This window comes from Struthio camelus, chromosome 14 (genome assembly GCF_040807025.1).
Source record: "Struthio camelus isolate bStrCam1 chromosome 14, bStrCam1.hap1, whole genome shotgun sequence".
NCBI classification, from domain to species: Eukaryota; Metazoa; Chordata; class Aves; order Struthioniformes; family Struthionidae; genus Struthio; species Struthio camelus.
Window position 1 is genome coordinate 17,980,840 of NC_090955.1, and position 22,283 is coordinate 18,003,122.

Sequence of the window (22,283 nt, forward strand, 5' to 3'; positions counted from 1 at the left end):
TGTGCAAACTTGTAATCCACAAATCCATGGGCCCCGATGGGATGCACTCACCAGTGCTGAGGAAGCTCGCAGACGTCATTGCTAGGTTAGTGTCCATCATCTTTGAAAGGTCCTGGAGAACAGGAGAGGGGCCTGAGGACTGGAAGAAAGCCAATGTCACCCCAGTCTTCAAAAAGGGCAAGAAGGAGGAGCCAGGAAACTACAGGCCTGCCAGCCTCACCTCCATCCCTGGAAAGGTGATGGAACAGCTCCTCCTGGAGGTCCTCACTAAGCATGTGGAGGACAAGAAGGTGATCCGGAGTAGTCAGCATGGATTCACCAAAGGGAATCATGCTTGAATAATCTGGTAGCCTTCTAGGATGGAATGACTGGGTGGGTAGATGAGAGCAGAGCAGTGGATGTTGTCTACCTGGACTTCAGCAAGGCTTTGGACACTGTCTCCCATCACATCCTCGTAGGTAAACTCAGGAAGTGTGGGCTAGACGAGTGGACGGTGAGGTGGATTGAGAACTGGCTGGATGGCCGAGCTCAGAGGGTTGTGGTGAATGGCGCAGAGTCAGGTTGGAGGCCTGTAGCTAGTGGTGTCCCCCAGGGGTCAGTCCTGGGTCCAGTCTTGTTCAATATATTCATCAATGACCTGGAGGAAGGGACAGAGTGCACCCTCAGCAAGTTTGCTGATGATATTAAACTGGGAGGAGTGACTGACACACCAGAAGGCTGTGCTGCCATTCAGAGGGAACTCCTCAAACTCCTGAGGTGATGTTAGGCAGAAATCTTCCCAAAACAAAATGACCTGCACAATTTAACATTTAAACGGTTTAAAGAAGGTAGCTCGAGCTATTACTGTTATGTATTTCTGCTTCTGTTGTGGGTCAAAACTAAATAGAACAAGGAAGTTCCAGAAAGAATGGGAAAAAAATTAACTAACTTCTTGAAGTTCAGAGTATATTTTTGCTCTTTTTTGTGGGAAAGTTTAGTTGTTAATTTTTTCACATCAATTCACTCACCTCTAGCAGGCTTAAAATACCTTTAGAAGAATGGGAATATTAATTCAATCAACAATAGTACACTCCAAAATTCTGAATTCTTTTAAAAGACTGGTTGCTAATTATCCTCATGTCTGGAACAAAAGATATTACAGAAGCCATTAAAATAGGGAGGATAAAAAAAATGTGTTAATGTTTCACATCTTACAATTTTTAAATATAAGTTTATTTTAAAATATAAGTGTCATACTTGCAGATTTAGAAAGACCACAGCAAACCTAAAGATTTCAGATAAACCTAGCTAACCTAGATACAAAGTAGATATAATTCAGGGTTGATAAAAATAATCCATAATGGAAAAGATAATTTTAAGCACATATAAACACTGCCAGGATGAAAATAAAAGAAATTGATCAGCGTATGATGCTGGCTATCCTATAAAAATGTTAGAACATAGTCAAAGGTCTAGATAAAGCTGTAAATGTTATCATGTGATATTTGAAATCAACCTTGCATGCTCACCTGGAGCACCACATTCAGTTATGTTTGTAAAATGATTTTAGAAATAAAAAACACTGAGAGAAGTAGGTAAGAAATGAGACAGAAAAATGATAGGCAGGAAGAATATGAATAAGAGACGATGTAAGAGATATGCTTAGAGAAATGAAGCAAAATCTTGCACTTCTATGCACCTCTTCTGCAAGAATAGACATTTTGAATCAAATCTGATAGGCAATGGACAGCTGCATCGACGAGCCACCTGTCTTGGGATGCTGCCTATTTTCTGGATAAATGTTATCAGCACTAGCAAAAAAACTACCTCTAAAAGTTGTTTAAGATGGTGTGTATGATTGTCATAGAGCAAGCATCCTTATAAATTTATTTCTTAGTTCTAGAGCAGGCCCCGAAGGAACTGCAAATATATGAAAGGTTCTCTATGCACCATATGGTGGTTATGAAAGGATCTAACACAGGCTTATTTTTGAGTCAGAAGAATGGAAAAGAGGAGGGCTAAATCTTGGAAAGCAGTATGTTCATGATTATGAAACGAAATGTGGTAGACAGGCTTAAAGTCACTTCAGCAACACTTGCTCTACATCTATTTATAATTCATTTTGCTAGAGGGGCATAATTCAAGTAAGAATATACTCTTTCCTTCCAGGCTGGGAGTGAAGAAACCTGTTATGACACAAGAGAAGCAAAAAGAGCTATTGTAAGCTGTTGCAAGAGGTGTTGAATATAGCCACATGCTTGCAAAAGTTCTTAGCCTTTGCTATTGTATTACTTTCTTTTCTTTGAAGACAGTGTCTTTTATATGTCATCACCCTGAACAGGTAGCTTTGCAAAGTTTGTGTCATATTAATGTGTGATAAAAATTAGGTTGATATTGTGAAACTACTTGCAAAAATGCTGGTAAAGCATTTATAGGGATGTTTTTTAAAGTGAAATTAGTTCCTTTCAGACATCTGTGTTGCACCTTAGGAGTACTTTCTCTATGGCCTTCTCTCACCTGTGTTAGAGAGACACTGTATAATGGTTTTGTTTGTACCGGCACTGGCACTCTCCTTGGCGTTCCCAGCATGTTTCCCTTTGTTGCTGTGCTAGCTCTGGGAATCCCCACAGCTCAGTGCTACAGCATTTGGGAATGATATTTGTTAACTGTCCATACCGCTTTAGCAGGTCAGAACCTGAGGCCTTTATTCCATAGTAACTATGAAAGTGCTACCGCTTGTTTGTGCATGATGCTCCTCTGGTGAGCTCGTACACACACCCCAATTTGGCAAATTGGTAATGCGTAAAATAGTAGTAGCAATATGACAGCAATAATCTCAGCTGCCTTCATAGAGCCATGCAGGGGGAAAGTTGCCTGGCAAGCCCCCTCTCAGCCCTCCAACTGCTGGCAGCAGCCTGGCTCCACGAGGGTGCCAACGACCTGCCCACAACTGTCTGTAATATGAGGATTTCATCCTTCTCTCAGCAGGGACCGTTTACTCCTCAGTCCCCTGGCTGCCTTGTGGAGGCAACACAGCCCTGGGATACGATCCTGCTGTCTTAGATGCTCTCAGGCTAATTCCTGCTTCCTGGCAGGTTTCTGGTCAGCTGCCTGGGATGCCTCAGCACCTGCTGCCTCCTGTCTTTGCAAAAGGCTGATAAAGCTGTGAACTGAAAGAAGTGGTTGAGGACTAGCATAACAGTGCAGCTCTTCTGATGATTCCTTATATGAAAGAAAACTTCCAGGAATATTTCCCTGTAGGCTTTGCCTCCTTTGTACTGGTAGCAGCCCTCAAAGAGGACATCAGGAAGAGGTATCTTCCTGTAATGTAACGTATATCACAGCTTCCTAGCCAGCGAAGTGATTACCAGAGTAACTCAGCAAGCTCAGCACTTGTTTCAGGCTGCTGATACCTGTGTGGGAGAGTTGAGGGGAGGAAGGAAGAGCACTTCCTTCCCATTGTCATTTAGTGAATAATGTATGTGGTGTATTGGGAAGATGAATTTGCAAGCTGTGGTGATTTTCTTGCTGTGACAGAGTCCTTGATATTGTCTGCTTTGTTGCCTGAAACATGCTGGTAAGTCTTTGCCATCTACAAGGCTGAGCAGCACTCGTGCTGAAGGGTGAACTTTTTTGTCTCAGCTCACGGGATTTTTTTTTTATTCTTATTTGTTCCATTGATGGTGTTTTTTTTCTTCTTTTTTTTTTTTTTTGTAAATAGCACTTCAGATGTTATGTGTGTCTGTAGATCTGAAAAGGTCTTGTATGGATGTATATGCCTACACATTGTTACAGCAATGAGCAGTTTGGTGAGTTTGAAGGAAACATGCGTCTGTCAGGCAGATGGGGAACGTATACTGACAAGACGTATGACACTGACAGGGGGTAGGTCTCTGATCTTTGGATTATTAGTATTCAAGTGCAAGAAAAGTGGATATAAACGAAGGATAAAACTTATCCTAGTGCTCTCAACTGAATTTAAGTATACAGTTTTTACCTTAGTGTTTGTCCTCTGAAAAATATAGGAATCTATCTTCATGAGGCATGTGTGTATACAGTATGAAAAATAGTTATTTGTCATACATACAAAAAATGCTATGCAAGTTATAAAAACAGAAATAACTAATTGTTTATATCTTTGATACAAATAATCTTTGGTTCTGTTACTTAGTAATTAATCCAGATGGATCTATACCTGGTCACAGAATTTGGCACAAAGTAGTTAATCCTGCTGTAAAAACAGGGAAATCAGCAGGAAAGATCCAACTGTAGCTAGTTCATGCAAAAAAGGGAAGAATGAGGATTTTACTTTGAAATAAAAAAAAAAGATTTTACAAATGTTTCTCATTTAAATTCTTATCAAATATTATCTGCATGTCTCTCTGAAAAAACTTTGATGTAAGTTAAATTCATCTATACAACAAGGCTGGGGGAATCTTGTACAAAATACTTTATTTTTTAAGCTTGTTCAAACTTGTAATGAAATGTACTAAAGACGGCTCTGTGCCCTATTATCAAAAGCTGCCAAAAATTGTGTGTAGTGCCTCTCTGACACACTGTACTGATGTGTGGCCTGAAAGCTCCATGTTTTAACTACTTTTCTAAATTATCATAAAGTCTTTAGTTTTGTTGCATTATGCCCTTGTTTACAGCTGTATTTTAATAATAATAATGTTATAATTAATATTAAGTACCATTTGAAAATGAATCAGATCATTTATGAAGTGCAAGTAAGATGATGAAAAACCATTCACAAATAGCAATAGCAGAAGCATTAATTATTCTGCTTGCTATAAATGTCAAGCTATAATGTCTCCTAAAGTGCCTGTTAAGGAAGAGTGGAAGGTCAGAGGAAAATTAAGAATCCTCATTCAAACCCACAATTGTTTCCCATAGTATTTTCCTCCGTTCAGATAAATACTAGGCTTTAACTTACATCTCCTTTAGAAATTAGTGCTTTTGATGATTTATGCTATGTATTCTACATCTCACTAGATGTTACTAACTGATGTAATTGGATGGCCAATAAGTGACCCCCCCAGTATGAAAAGTCGGATCAGCGCCTTAGGTGGAACATAGACCATGACCCTGCGCCTGGGTGTCCAGTACAGTGAAGTGCTGAACTGTCTTTTGCTCCCAGTCTGGCACAGGACTGCACATTCACTCTGTAGAAATTAGTACCCTATATGCAATTATTGCACTTCAATGTAATGAAAATTTTAGATTAACCTTTTTTGTGTGTGCTGAAAGACACCAATTTCTCTTTAATTTCCAGTCATATGCTAACAAATTCCTGAACCTTGAAAACCTGCTCCTGGGGCATTTAATGGTGAGAGCTGCTCACTACATATTTTCCCTGTCCAGTTCTGTCATACATTTGTGCTTTGCCCAGTTAAAAAGGGGATTTTCAGGTGATGTCAATGTTATAGCTGAGGACTGTGTTTACAGTATGTTGTTAGATGGTACTGTTAGAAAGCATTATCGCTTTCTCACTTCAGTCTCCAGTAGCAACACAGATTTCTCCCTATCTAATGATAATCTGGCAGTAGCCGTGAAAGGTTAAATATAGTTTTAGATGGAAGTCCTAGAAGTATAACAATGTCTCATTACAGTTATGGAAGTAGCACAAATGTTGAAGTCTTTGAAGACCTGGCATCCTTTTCAGGAAGGCAATGGAAGGAATCAGTGAGTTAGTCTTATGGCAGATGTTCTTGTGTTCCGGGGCAGCTAATGCTCTGCACATCATTTGAGATGATCAGTGATGCAGCAGCTTGGTTTGTCCCAGGATGATGGACTCGCAAGCTATTGATCTACCCTCTAATATGCAATTATATCCCTCCCTCTACCTCTCTTTCCCTGGGATTGCACCCATGATTAACATGTATTGATTCTATACTAGTGTGGAGATTTGTCCTTTGTATATTTTCATATTTGAGGGGGGTGCATATTTTTTACTGAGTTTCTCAGAACTTGTATGTTAGGCTTTAAAGGAAAGCACATTACATGGGAAATTGGTGTGGAAAGTTAGAGCGAGCAGCACAGGCTTTTCCTAATTCTACTTCATTCTCATATAATGGAACATCTTTAAGACCGCCACTGAAAGGATGATCATGTTTACAGAGTTTAGCTTACATCAGGAAAAGAATATAGGGTCTTGGAAAAAACTGTATTTTAAACTGCTCTAATTTCTAAAATTCACCGGTACTAAACATTCTGTGCTATTTTTTCATGTTGATATTATCTTGGACCTGGGAGGCTATTATTGGAATTCCACTCTCTAATATATGCATTCAATTATATTGGCATTGTGTACTACTTATGACCTTTTTAATATTCTGTCATTTAACTGACTGTCTCTTCTTATTCTTTTTGCTATTTACAGTTTCACAGCCCCATAGGGCAAGGAATAACCACACTGACTATTAATGAAAATGCAAACTGCTGAAATGAGCAAAATGGTTTCTCAACTGCTATAGTGCGGTACATTCATGGAGCTTAGTAATGACAACAGTCTTGTTGCAATGGTACTCCTCTGCCCTATTCCCACTGAAGCTGCTGAGTGTTTTGCCATTGTCTCATTGTTTTACAGAGAGAGCAGAAACAGCATTAAAGAGCTGTCCACCAGAAATTGTAGCAAGACCTAATATAATTGTAAAGAAAATGGGTAATTATAAATGCTTGTGCTACTGGCTTTTTCTCAAGTTCATCACAGTTTTTTAGAGCAACACAGAGTATAAATAGCAAGAAATGAAGGCTTAAGACATGAACGTAAGAACAAAAATCTCTGCGAAACCAGGATCAGGGAGTTAAAATTAAGTTTATGTCCCTGGTCAGTGAAACTGAGCTCAGAAAGATACTCTTGAACTTTCAGTACAATTTTGTATCATGGTCAGAACAGTATTTGGTACAGGACGTAGTAGGAAGGAATACAGAGATCTTTAGGCCTCTCTCAGCCTTAGTGGCTGGTTCATGAAAGCATTATGATGACTGCAAGTTGTCTGCAGCCCACAGGCTGCTAAGGACAACTTCCTGTTTCTGGGCAGAAATAGTCCCTTACAAACAGCTACAAGGACTCTGTGATACTTAAAGATTACAGGAGACACCTCGCGCAGCTCCTGTCGGCTGGCTTGTGGAGCTCAAAGTTCTGTCCTATTTTGAATAGTTTATTTTAGGAGAACCAAACGTTAGGAGAATTTGGAAGATATGTTATTGGTAATATTGTATTATGCAAAACACAGCTGAGATCCAGGTGGTGGATTTGGCGTAGACCATTAGCAGTATGCATGACAACAGGCAAGTCCGAATTTATGAAGTTAAGAGTTATGAAGAAATTCCCTTAGGTCTCTCTGAATGAAATAACACAGATATATAATTGCACACTTATGGAAGCAGAGAAGGAATGCAAGCTTAGAATAGAAAAATATTTAATTTTTTCTAGTTGTTGCATTATAATACCTTTGATAACATGTACAGGGCAGCACTCCTTGGGCTGCAGAGTCTCTCTTATTTGTTTGCTTTGCATGTGACAGAAGACAGAAGCTAACACTTATGGTTAATATTTGAAGAAAATACGCAGAGTAACCAAATACTGGAGAAAAGGTGCTTCAACTGAAAAGAGAAAATGACCTTGTCCCATGAGCTAGCCATGCCATATTTAGGCTCCAAGTTTTCTTGGGCTACAATCATCCTATGTTTGTTCAACACTATCTGCGTTTCAGTCCCAATTTTAATTAGGCAACTGGGTTGTATTACAATAGCAATAATAAGTAACTGATCAAAGTAATACGTTCCTTAAATGAGGGAACATATTTGAAAGGCGGTGACCTGGGCTTAATAAAATATTCTTCATTGTCCATCCATGGAAGTATAACTATAAAGATAAATTTGAGAGACTAATCTTTGGCCTAGAATGGCTTTTTCTCTCCATATTCTACTGCAAGGGAAAGGTTTTAGCCAACTTCAACCAGGCCTTTAATTCTTCCGTATGTGCACTTGCATACTGAAGTATTGCAGTACTTTGTAAAACATGTATTTGGCTAGAAAGTTAGCTTTGCTCACATGCACAGTTTGCATCCTGGTAAAGATCGTTTGGTAGCATACAGGAGTGACTGTGTAAAATCATCACTTGGGATTAAAAATATGGCCTCACGAGGCTTAAATTTATTGATGTGTTGTGTGTAATGAAGCAAATTACTGCTGGATGTGAAATAGCACTAAGAAAAGAAAGAACAGAGATATGCTTTTTACTGAGTTATTTATAAGCAATATGGAAAATAATGCCGAAATAAGACCTCTAAGCTTATAATGGTAAATCTGTAATCAGAAATGGCATGGTTTATATCCTTCTGTATTTCTAATCATATTGTTGCCTGATCTAATCTAAAGCCTAAAGGCTTCTTGCTGCGTGAAAATTGTCTGTGGAAATAGAATCTAGATAAAGTACCTGTCATCTCAATATCAAAGCACTTGAGTCCAGCATGAAAATGGCGCTTTTTTCTCTTGGAAGAAGAAAGTCCTTTACCTTCTGTTGGATTCTGTGAAAATCATGATTCAACATGTCCAGTATCACTGAACTGCAAAAAGTCAAACAGAGAGGAGGCAAATAGGTTTTACAAACATGTCCATGGTGAGATGTATCTAACCAGTTAACCATGGTGGAGACAATATCTTGCCAACATATGCTTGCCCTCCATTCCTTAGTACCTGTAACCCACAAAGGGAAAGCAAAATCACTGCAAACACGGTTTTTGCAACAGCATTTTTGTATTTATATGGAGTTTATGGAGATAGTTGGAAGTAACTGGTTCCAGGCATTTCTGCTACATCCTTTGGCTTTCTGGCAAAGCTGTTGAATAACCTGCACAAAACTGGAAGCATCTTGTTGCAGATATTTTTAACTTAGAACAATGTCTTTTAGATTTGCTCTGCCCAAATTGAGCATTCCAAGCAACAATGAGAAAAGTTACTGAGAACCCTAACTGCATAGTGGAAGTGGAAGCAAGTGCAGTAAGTTACCCTGGACAAAGACAAAATGCTCAGACTACATACCTCTATGATTAGCTGTTAGTTTCAAGGCAAAAATAAATGCATTTAGCAGTCATTTTGGGGTTGCTTTTGATGATAACTGGAAAGAGAAGTGTGATGAGAAGTGAAATATATGATAGACAAGGATTTGTGAAAAATAGTAGTTCAGAAGTCTGGTTAGGGCTAAAGCCACTGACATATGAGGAGAGGCAGATGTCTGTAAGTACCTAGGATGTGGAGGCTGATAAGGAGCGAGGACAGTGTGAAACGTATGCTCTGTAATCGAAATGAAAACATATAGCTTGAGGCTTATTTGTGTGTACTGCACATATCACAGCAAAAGTTATCTGATTATTTTCCTTGCATAGCAAGAGGCAAAAATATCCCTTGAATCTCAGAATGAAGGGAATCAAGAAAAATACAGAATCTCTAGAATTCCTTTTGCAGCCCAGTCCTCTGGGAAAGGAAGAGAGAGGACAAGACGCCTCTGACATTCAATGACGGAATCCTAGTAATGATGTCTGCTATTTACCAAGTCCAAATCTGCCACTTGTGAGAATGTTTCAGGATTGGTAACATTCAGTATTAAGGAATCTGTGTTCTGAAAACCCCAAGGTCCCAAACGGTTGTGTATCTGTGTTGATTTCAGGGACTAAAGGGAAATGCACAGCCTCTCATTCTTCCAATAGCCCTGAATTCAAAGGAGGACCTTTTCTCAAAGTTATTTTGGCTTCAAACATGTTCTAAGCATTGGCTCTGTTAACCAATGGGATGAATCTCCTGTGTCATTTAGCATGCCTGAATTCTCAAAATAGTTTGAGTGCATTCATATATCTTTCCATAGTGTGTGTGCTGGATTTTTTCTAGGCAATTTTGACTCCTCCACAATGACATATCTTAATATATGAATGAAGTTAATAGCAGTGGTAGCTAACGAAAGCAAGTTAATACATTATTTGCGCAGCCCATAGAGTATATTCCCTCTGTTTCTGTGGGTTCTGAAATGTTAGGACCGCTTGGTTAGCAGACAAACCTAAGGAAGGAAGGTTTTCTGTCTGTCGGGTACCTTCATTCGGACAACTCCAAAGCCTGCTAGCCTCCTGAGAGCCTGAGTGATTAACTTGCAGTTTTGCATTCTCTACAGCAGCTGATGGACTCTGAAGCAAACATCTTAACGCATATGTCTGGCCTAGTTAACCCTGGGCATATTCATTAAATGGAATGGGCTGGTGCAACTCTTTTACTGAAATGGAGAAACGGAGAGGTATGCTGTGACATTACAGATGAATTTCTGAACACAAGGAGTTAGGAAGCTGAGAGTAATGTTCTTTCAAGCATCTATAATTCACTCCTGTGACATTCTGCTGAGGGTTATATTAAAGCACACACTGTATTGCAAAAATACTGACAATGTACTAGGTCAGCTGCGTAAGCCTTGCTTTTGTGTGACTTGCTGTTTCACTTCACTGGCACATTTTAAAGCAAATAAGTGAGAAAGGGATCCTAAAGGAGCTCGGATATGGCTCCAGTATGCTGCTCTGCACTGCTGTATGCATTCTGCAGAGTGCTTGTAGCAGTCTGTCTCCTGGCTAAGTATTATAGATAGAGGCTTCTTACAGCTGGTAAATGGAATTAAAATCAAGCAATGAGGGAATTGTATGATTTTCTAATATTTCTTTCCTTATGACCAACTGCTGGAAAGGACTAGTTTGGCAAGGAGCTGTCCCAAATCACACTGCCCTCATATTCCTCTGACACCATGCGTTAATGTACCCCAAGTACTTAGAACAAGTTTGTTCCCCTTTGGGATCTCTATTATTTGGCCTTTAAAAATTCTAGAGTTTTTCTTAATGCCTCATGCCCTCAAGAGTTCTTGGGAACTTGGAAACAAATTAAGGCTGAACTTCCGTTTTAAGCTCCAGAAGTCCACTGTCCAGTTGTTAGGGTGAGCCATGTTGAGAAGTGAGGCACGTTTCCTTGCTTGTAAGGCTATGTAACAGCAGGTCGGCTGCAGCCTAGAACTGATTATTTTTTCCACTTGATCCCTATATAGATCTCTTTCTACTAATATCCCCCATCATGGTGGAGGGTCAGTACATACTGCTTTTCTTTTTATTTTTTTTTTCAGATTGTCAGGGAGACATTAGTCTTTCGTCACTTCACAGTCCAGGCCTTTGGGCATGATTCCTCAAAGAAATTGTTGCGGGTGACGGGATGACGTCCCAAGCAGTAACTAATTCCAGAAGATCTACCAGTGCCCTTAGAAAACCTACCTCCTGAAAGGGGGATTAGGCTGGGATACAGAGCGTGATGGCCCAGGTTGATGTTGTTTTTTGGAAGTGAAAGAACCATTTGTTGCTTACTTATGTCAAGCCTCAGTGGGAGAGGATGAGGCTGGTGCACCCAAGAATCAGAAGACACTCCTCAAGACTCAATGACCTGGCATAACTTTTTCTATTAGGCTTCCCTTTCAAAAGAGCTAAAAGATAATATGTGAAGATGTGGTGTCAAACAGTAAAAAAAAAAAAAAAAAAAAAAAAAGATTGTGTTGCATATGTTTACTCTGGCATGGGGTGGATAAAGAGTGAAAACCCAATGCGTAGTTGATATCTTTTTGCTTTCTGGGTCACTGTTGGCCATGAGAAATTTCTCTGTTGTTTCACTATCATGAGGAAATTGTACTCCAGGAAATTCTGTCAGTCTCATCTTCATTTTCTTTAGTGCTTTCCCAACCCTTTAAAAAATCTGATTTGATAAAACTTTTGCTGCTTTAGTCCTCTGGGAGCAAAACGTAGTTCCTCTTGCGAAAGGTACTCTTGCTTGTCTGTTTGCTGCTGGCCATAAAGAACATTGGAAAATGGGGGGCTGCAGACCACAGCACCGGTTATGGCTTTGGTGTGGGAGTGTTCTTAAGCTGTGCATAGCTTTACACATGCAGATAAAATCACTCCATCATTTGGAGAGTTTAGTTCTGGAGCTTATTATTTAGACTGTACAGTTCAGGAGACTGATAATCCCCACATCAATGAGAAACGAGGAGACTCTTCTACTGAGTTATGGAGAAAGAAAGGAAAACCATATTATTAACCAAGGGTAGGAAGATATCTTCATGTGTAAGACCAAAGTGGGATAGTGAGAAGTTGAACCTAGGAAAAGAAGACTACTGTTCTGTGATACTATGGGTTGTGAAGGTAAGGATAACAACGTAGCATAAGGACTAGTTTAAACACAGGAATAGATACAGTTCTGAAAGCATCACCATTTTTGGAATACAGTCAGGGCTAAGAACACATGTTGCTAGGATACTTTTATCTTAAAAGGCATTCATCTTTAAAACTTGGAAACACAGTAATAGCTTTTTTTCTGTGCTAGGGAAGTTCTTTTAATGTCAATGCTGACATTACTTAGACAAGTAGTAGTCAAGAAGAAGAAAAATAACTTGAATTGTCCTGGGTAAAGACTAAAATTTGGTATAATTTTTAGACAGCTTATAGGGTTTAACTAGGCTTTAGTCATTCTGGTCTGGCTAACAAAAGACTGATAAACAAAGATGACCATCTTTTATTTCATAAGATGGAGTGAGAATTGAAACATGTTTGGAAAGTGGTTTAGTTAGTCCAGCCGCGAAGATAAATTTGGCCTTACGGCAAGCTTCCACAGCCTACCATCTGGAGAGCACAACAGTTAATGAAATTCCTTAACGTTACTGCATTCTCGTCCACAGGCTCTGTGGCACTTATTGTTTCTTCACTTTATAAGAATTCTGTATAGAAGTCTCTATAGCTTATATAAATTCTTTTAAAAATCCCCAAACATCAAATCCATTGAGTTTCTAACATTTTTGCTAATGTTACAGACCTGCTTCCTGGGCAGAGAAACTTTTTGAAAAGAGTGGAGCTAGGGAATTCTCTGGTAGGATGAGACATCCAAATCTGGTTCTAGTAGTGCGTACCTCTAATGCTTCGAGAAAGCATTACCTATTTTTCTTGTGTGCGTTACCCTGCTTTTTGTTTGCTTTTCTTTCCTTTGGTGTTTTTTCAGTTTATCCTTCCTTCCCTCCCTATGGGCTGGTGTCCTGAGATGCCCGTTGGTTGCAGAGGCAGCACCTCCCTCTTGCTGTGGCTGTGCTCTCAGTCATGCTGCTTCAGCTGCTGGGGGAATTGCACAATGAATCAAAGTTACCACTTTTATTCTCTCAGTATGCTCTCTCTCTCTGTGCCCTGATCACACTGAAGATGTATCTGGCTTGTTTGCCATGCTAAATTCAGAATTTAACAAATAATGGTCTACTTAAAAAAAAAAAAAACACTACTAATAACAGTATTATAAGTAGTTGTAATGGACTTCTATTATTAATATGTGATATGTCCTAGTATGTTGGAAGCTTTTCCATGGTATGTTCAGCCTCAGTCTCTTCATGTGTGGTAATGGGAAGAGTGCTCTTCCTTTCTGTCTGGTACCTCCAGAAAGCAGGAAATGCTGCTCAAGGGAAATATTGCAATTTCAAATGAATTCATTAAGAGGGGAAAATACTGTGTTAGCATTGATATTCAACATGGTTTTAAATGAACCTAAAAGTAACAGCCTTTGTATCTTCATGAGGGGAAAAAAGTATTCTGGGCAGTGAAGAATTTTTTTAGGGGAGATGGGAGTCTTTATCAGATCAGGTGATACAGCTTGCTACGGGCAAGCTTTTGGGCTCAATCTAATTATAAATTAAGACCTGTCTAGTGAATTGGAGAGGAAAAGGCGATTTGAACTCGTGGGACAGAGAAGGGCTTTTGAAAGTGTTATGTAGTCCTCCCTTGAGGATCAAGACTGAAGAGAGAGAGTTAGTGATTGTGGTGTTTAGTTACCTTTGTTAGCATATGGTGCATGCAATTTACTTTTCCTAGTATTCTGGTAAAGGAACGTGGATTGATTTAACAGTTGAAAACCTTTTGGGGCAGCAGCCATCTTTGTTTTCTGTGCTGGTAACACCACTCATTTCATGCCCGATGCTATTCAGGCAGTACGAGAATATAAATATGTAACAACAGATGTTGGTGTCCCTGAGGTGCACAGAGGCACGGATTCTGCAAATAGTTATGCACAGGAATGTGACATTTGCACAATTAACCTCATAATCAGTGTGATGGATGAGTAAACTTGTATTTGCAGAATCAAGAGCTGAATATTATTTAAATTGTAGTTATATTGCAAGATGTCTTTCCCTCAATGCCATATTCATCTTCCATCTATGAGTTAAAAAACGAAAGTAGCTGAATACCTAATTATTGCAGGCTAAGCAGAGCTCACAGTCACCTTTGATACCATTCTAAAGCACAGACGTCTAGCTTTATAGTAATACATTCTCTGTTATGCCACTTGGTGGAGCTTAGTGATTTAGGCTATCACATACATTGTTTTGCAAACTTATTATTGGATTTTATAATAAATTGTCAGTATGCCATGAGAGCTGACAAAATTTCCACTAAGGCTGTAAAAACTAAAGTTTACCTGAAGTTCTGATGAACACAATATTGATTCCTAGCTACTAATGAGATTGATGGTCATCCCTCCTCTTCTTGGAAACAATAAAATATATGATGTTTAGTTTTTTAAATAAAAAGCTAAAATATTACATTAGGATCTTGGTATTTATGAGATGCAGGATGAGAGAAGGGTAGAGCTGTGTCATATATGGTTTATTTTTCACATTTAAACTAGTGTTAGGAAATTACCTTTTACATTTCATCTTCTTTAACAGAATTTTGTGTAAGGGAAATGCATGCATGCGTCTGTGTGTAAAAGACCTCACGTTTGTTTAAGTGTGTGCTTTGCTTCGACGAGCATGTGAACAGTGAGCAGACTGACAGTTGAATAGGGAAAATGATTCTATCACAAGCTGATCTTGCTTTCATTTAAGTCAATAGCAAGTCAGTTCAATAAAAACAGAATTGAGACCTAGGCTAATTATGTGCTCAGCTCACTTATGGTCAGAGCCTATCTTGAAATCAGAGATACTATGCCAATTTGACTCTATTATTGTCTGAAATATTTGCTGTGCAATATAAACTAGTTACTATACAAAACTCATCAAGCTCTGATTTTTAATGCTTACCTAACACTTTCTTTATTCTAAATGAACAAACAAATAATTAATATTATCAGATGAATACTATTTGATGGTCTGGGGATACTGAAATTTGAAGTCTGAACCTAAACTTCAGCCCTTGGAGTTTGGTACCCAAAGTGAGAGCTGCTGCATTTATTTTTGTAGGTATCTTGTAATAATTGTTCTTGATGATTCTTCCTAATGCAAGACACTTACAGTCTACTCAGTACAGCCTTGAGAAATAAAGGTTTGAAATGCAATCTCTTTCTTGCTGCAAAAAGAAGCAGAGAAAGAAAGAAACAAAGGAGAGAGGATTCAATCCTGGAAGCTCTTTTCTGTGGTCTTAGGGGTCCTCCTGTGTAGTCTGCGTAGGAAAATCAACATTTTTTCTGACTTCCTTTTAGGAATTGGAGGCCAGAAGGGCTTAGGGACTGTGTGGGTTTTTTTTTTTTTTCATGGAGGTATTTTCCAAATTCTTTTTTGTTGTGTTGTACTGATAGATGTGAATGAAGTTTTTACCGTAGCCATGTACCATATATATTTATCAAATACTGAACACTGACAGTGTATCAGTCCTGTTCTGGTGTGGCATTTTACAGAGGGTGAGAGTAACAGTGAACTTCTATGAGGAATGCTGAAAGCGATTCAGAGCTGACTGCAATTCTCTCTAGCACGTATGTGCTGTTGGCTAGTGCGCAGTGTTTGTTCATTAGTATTTATTACAAGAAAAAAGCAGTGCAAGTAATTCTGCCTGGGAGAAGGAGGCAGCTTAGACTGACTTTTTCAGACATTTGCAGGGGAGTTAGTAGAGAGAAGAGCATGATTATACTAAGCTATTATGTATGACTGCTGTGATAGCACTTACAGTGCATATGGCTACCTTTCTTGTACAGTTCCTGCTCCTTGTCCATTCCTTGCTTGCAGTGATGGTCCTCTTTTATCCACTGTGTACTTTATAATGATTTTGTAGCATTGCAGCAGTGCAGTCAGTACCAAAAGGCCAAAAGTCAGGTACCTTCATCACCTTGGGAGTGTGGAAAATTCTTTGTCCTTCTTGTGAATCCTTAAACTAGCTTGATGCCCCCATGCGTTTGCATGGTGATACCTCTTAGCCAGTTAATCCTGTATTCTACCTATTGTAATTCCTTGGCATAAAAGTGAAATGCCAATGTGCTAAATACGAGACTTCTAACGAAGAGGGTGGAGGATGCAGGCTGTTTGGAGCACAGACATTGACTTTTCAGCTGTTTTGTTTCTATTCGTGTGTGCCACAGTCTCTACACTACTTACTTATGTTGCTAACCTTTGCGTATTTTGTTTTTAGTAAAAGTTAATATCATGATAGAAGTACTCCAGAATTTTGACTGATGATCATGGTGTTATGTTTACAGCCACTGTAACTAGTCAGATGAATAGATGCATTCCTAATATCAGACAGCTGATTCTTGTTCTCATTTGTAAAATGAATCTATTCACTTGAATGATTATTACCTGAAGGAATGTTTTTTGTGTGGTAAGGTTATATGCTCTCATCACTTCTTCAATTCATGGGGAAAAAAGAGAGGATCAAAGGGCTAACAAGGAGCATTGTGCAGAGATGAGATCAGCACCTGTTGTTCTTATTAAATGTAGAAGAACTTATGCCTTATCCTTTATGTTATGAGCAATAATGGTATTGCTACTGTATCTTATAATACCAGCCTATTTTCCAACACAATGGAAACAGACTCACTGTTTGATAAAATACAGCTTCATGCAGAACAAAAAAGTTCGAAGTAAAGGCTATTGATTTGCTGAACATAAATATGAACATTTTGCCAGCAGGTCAAGGGAGATGATCCTTCCCCTCTGCTCAGCTCTGGTAAGGCCACATCTGGAGTGCTGGGTCCAGTGCTGGGCTACCCAGTACGAGAAAGATGTGAGACCTGCTGGACTGAGGCCAGCAAAGGGCCACAGAGGTGATTAAGGGACTGAGCATCTCTCATATGAGGAGAGGCTAAGAGAGCTGGGACTGTTCAGCCTTGAGAAGAGAAGGCTCAGGGGGGATCTTATCAACATGTATCTGAAGGGAGGCTATAAAGAGGACGGGGCCAGACTCTTCCCAGTGATGCCCAGCGACAGGACAAGAGGCAACGGCCACAACGTGAAACGCAGGAAATTCCATCTGAACATAAGGAAAAGCTTTTTTTACTGTGAGGGTGACTGAACACTGGAGCAGGTTGCCCAGAGTGGTTGTGGAGTCTCCATCCCTGGAGATACTCAAAAGCCATCTGGACACAATCCTGTGCAACCTGCTCTAGGTGACCCTGCATGAGCGGAGGGTTGGACTGGATGATCTCTAAAGGTCTCTTCTAGCCTCAACAGTTCTGTGATTTTGGGATTCTGTGATTCTGTTCTGAAATATTAACATTTTGGATGATCCTAAGTGTTTTAGGAAGTGCCACATTTGACTCATTGATTTGAATCCTTATTTTGCTCTATCTATTTTATTTTTGTCATACTGGTACTGCAGGATTCATAATAGAAAAAGGAGCAAGAGGGAGAGAGGTTTAAAAAATGCCAAGGTGCTATTTGGACCCTTGCGACACTCGTGGCCACAGAGGCATTTGGAAATTAATTGGGTAGTTCATTTGAGTTTATTGCAGGCTCAAAGCCATTATGTCCTGGGAAACAAAAGCAGATAAATAATTAAATACAAACTTTAGAATTATGCTGGAATTCGGAAAGGACTATTAATCGTTGGTCAGATTTGGGGTAGGAAATGTGATAGTCTGCCTATTTAAAAAATAAACCCCATCTTCATGAATAAAGTATGCTGAGATGCTGCTCTATGTAAATCATGCAGATATGCAAAATATGACCATGTACATTGTTTTATTTTGCTGACTCAGCTGCCCCTTAGGGAGGCCTGAATACAGCTTCCTGGAGGAAAGCGGTTTCTTGGACAGGAGCAGGGATACATCTGAGTAACTCCATGAAGCAATGAAGATACTGCCAGTGAAAAAAGTAAGATGTTATTTGCAGTAATTTGTGATGATGTGAGGCACTCCCTCTCTTTTATCATATGAAGAATAAAATAGTTAAAAAACCTGATACTTAAATTACCATTGCCTGGCCTATTACTGAGATGAATGCCACAAAGCACTAGTTTCGGCACTATACAGAGTTATTTCTATACTGCTTCATTTTGGCTACATTTTGTAGGTTTTCTCTGTAGTCCTGATTTCATTTTGTTTATTTTTATGAATCTGACAGTGTTATGGCATCATATTGTTATGGGATGTATCATCTACTATTAAAATTTGTAAGAATTAAAAATACAGAAGGGTTTTTGAGTTTAAAGTTGTCATATATATTGTAATTATATATTGTACTTGTGACCTCTGTTGTACCTGAGGACAAACAAAGATAAAGGGAGTTTATCCACTTCTAGCCTGGGCCATGCACATTTTCCCTCCTTCATTACTGCTTGGCCTGCTCCAAGTGCTGGAGGAGGTTGGCCAGCAGCGTCCATGACTGTGCCACACAAACTGGAGGGTTTTTTTTAGGCATTTGCACTATAAGTTTGTATTAACTTGATAACTTGAGCTATTTTATCTATAAACAAATAGCTAGAACAGAACACAAATGACCTAATGAAGAAGATATTGTTGAAACCGGGTTTTTAATTTTTTTTTTAAAGAAAACACAATTTCTATATAGCACTGTATTAGGGTTGATGCCATATGTGTGGTAGTAAAAGCACACCCTCAGTGCAACTGAAGGTAGCTCTCAATCGGTGTTTTACCCGTTTTTAATCAAGTTATAAATTATATTAAAAAAATAGAGTAATAGAAAACTGGAGGCCAATATGAATGTTTCCATGGTTCACTACAAACATTTATTCTAAACAAATAATGAATTTCTCAGTATCAGAGAACTTGAAAGTCAAGCTGTTAATTGGACTTAACTTTTCTTGCTCAAAACTAACAAATATGGAAAGAAAATAATGGCTGTTATTAGCAGAAAAGGTAATTCCCCTCCTTTTAAAATAACACTAGCCGTTAACTTTCACCAGATGTCCTGTTCTATGTTAGTTAGTGGCTCGTTGTTCCTTACATCAGTCAATGAAATGGTTAGAGGAGACTCATGGACAAAATAGTGTAATCTGCTTGTCAAGGGAAATGTCAGTCCATGGTTTGGGCTGGTAGGGGCAAATGTGTTTACATGGAGAATTTCATCCACGGTGGTGAGCATTTCGACTTTCATACGTACCAAGAACAGCTCTTGAACTCAAAGGCTTGATTAAGGTTGGCATGTCTGAGGTGTTATGTTGACTACCTTTTTGTTGAAAAGTGCTACAATTTACAACACCACCTGCATAAAAGCTTGCTATCAATGGTGCAGCTATTTCAAGGCTGCTCTGATGTTGGTTTAACAATCAGGAAAACTGTAACTGTTTATCTTTTTCTGTGCCCTTTGACAATAAAGTTTACCCTTATCTATCTGTCTGTCTACTGGCTTGCACACAGCTGAAATCAGGATAGCTGGAGAATCAATAGCTTATTTCCATTTTGATTAGATTAAGGCAGGAACAGAAAAAGTTATGGAAACTTAGCTTGTAGGACTCTGTTCAGATCAGCTAAGGGATGTCTGGCTAAATTACAGGTACAAATAGTGTGTCAATCTTTCTCTTTAGGTTTCCGTAAAGAGTCCATCCTGTGTGGATGTCTAGCTCTACTCCCCAAACAGGGATTTGCATTTGAATGGCAGCTCTTTTGTGAGACTGCTGAACAGACAACATGGGTGAGTGTTCAACTGAGCACCGAACAGTGTTGCCAGCTACCATATCGATTCTGGCCATTAACAACCTGGAAGGCCTCAACAGGCAGTTCCTGAGGGCTAAATAATGTTTCTCTGTCTGCTAGGGAGCATCATTTTGCTGGGAATGGCTATTGTTAGTGGTAGTAGAGAACCAGATTAGACTATGGATCAGTTCCAGATTCACTTAAGCTCTAAAATGTTGCCCTATATGCATGATAAAGCCAAAGTGTTGCACTGCTCCCCTTATAGATTTAATGCTGCACAGAAGCACATGTTGCTATCTAAGCTTACTCAGTTGAATACATTGAACAAATTTAAAGCAGCACAGAAAATGTCAAACAGTGGGAGTGTGAAGAAGCTTTTGCTTTTTGTTGAAGTAATATTAAAAAAAAAGCCCGTGTAAACAACTTTACAGCATTGAATTGTAGATCACTATTAAGTTTGTGACACGCAAATTGTGTTAATATTTCAGTAAGATGGACACAGGAAGAGCACTGGACACATGCGACACTCTTGAAATTGGACAACCCAACCAATACCGGAGGTAACTCGGCTATTGGTGAGGACAGTTCTTCATTCACTTGGTGAGCACTGAGGGCTGGTAAGGAGTTTCCATGTTACTGATTCCAAAGCAGCTCCACAGCATTTGTGTTCTCAGTCCAGGTCCTACTCCTTCTGAAGCTCTGCTCTGTGATAATCTTCCTTAGTCTGTTTCCTACAGGTTGAAAGGAACAGAGGCTTTTTTCTTTGTGGATAACAGTTTTTTTCTGTTTGTTTGGTAAATACTGTTTCTACACTGAGGAAACAGCCTGTTTGGAGGGCTAGGGAGAATCCTTCCCAGTCTAGAAGATCTAGTACTATAATGAAGGAATAATTCCCAATCTTCCCTAGTCATAGGGTTCTTTGAACTTTTTCCCCAGGATTATAGAGTAATCTCAAACTTCCAATGCTGAAGTGGGCAAAGGATAACGATATCCTTTCCCTTTTCTCTCAGTTTCTGTTGCAATCGTCATTTGAATGTCTAGATCTTTGCCTTCCTCCAAAAAAGCCTTACTGTGAAAGGCAAGCAGCTGAATCAAATCCTCACATTTTTCCCATATTTTTTTTGATTGTAGTTTGTTTGGAGTTTTGGTCTTGGCATTTGGTTGTCTCTAGACTATTCCCCATTTTCTTATATCTACCTGCTGAGTGAAATGTTGGCTGCTACTTTCAGTTCTCTCATTAGCCTGAATGTTGTTTCTTCTACATGGAGGTGGGAACATGTCTAGTTGGGAAGGGAGTTCTTGGTCAGGAATACATAGTAACCAGGAGAAGGCTTCAGACCTCTTCACCTTCCCTGCTTTTTTCTCTTGGTAACTTCAGAATACTTTCTGTCCATTAAACCACTCTCCACAGAGTAAGAAGAGTTTAACGTACAGAATTGACTATAGCTAATTCAGTAACTTTATACATCATGCAAACCTGTATTTTATGCAACAATTGCAGGTGCTACTACTATTGTATTTGAACACTTTGAGAACCAAACCATTGAAAGACTGAATGTATCTGTAACACTGAGTTGCTAAAGGCATCAATTGTGTTTTTTTTTTTTAATGAAAACATCAGAGCTTCTATATAAAGCAAGTACCTGTTTTCTTATTTTAAAAGTATTTTTATAATCCTTAATTAAAAATGAATGAATTAAAAATGGTTGCCTGGCAGTCAACTTGGTTGCATCCAGAAATCTCAGGGAACAATTTTTGGTAAACCTTCTCATTTTTTTTATTTAGTTACATTTTAGTTATCAAAACATGTTGAATTTATGTATGTGTGTGTGAATGTAACACTTAAGAAAGCAAGCCTGACAGTGGTGGAGACCAGAGTCCTTTCATGTGCTTGCAGAACAGAAACGTCATAGTTAGTGCTAGGTAGAGCCTTTAGAAAGCAAAGCTTCTGCATCTCAAACCTAACCTAAGGGGAAGCAGAGCTTGATCTTCAGATCCATCCAGGTTTCCCTGAGTCTAGTGTAATACCAAGCGTCAATCATACTGCACTGTGAGGTCGTTTTTCACAGAATGATTCATGGAGGCTGCCAGCCTGCTAGCAATGAAAAAATAAAGTAAATACATCTGGTTCCGTGTGGCAGATGGTGTGTTCAAATCAACAGTTCTGAGGTGAAAGGTGCTCTATTGTATTATCAAATGCTATGACTAAGTTATTCCTAATTCGTGTTTTACAGTTGAAGGATTTTGGAAAATGACAAGCGAGTAGGAAGTTTTTGGGTTCTTCTAAGTAAACCTTCCTTTTAATTACATAGAAATATAATTGGCCGCTTGGTGCAGCGGTCCTCTCGGTGCTGCGGGCTGGCCCCTACAGAGCAAAGGCAGCCCCAGGGGGCGGC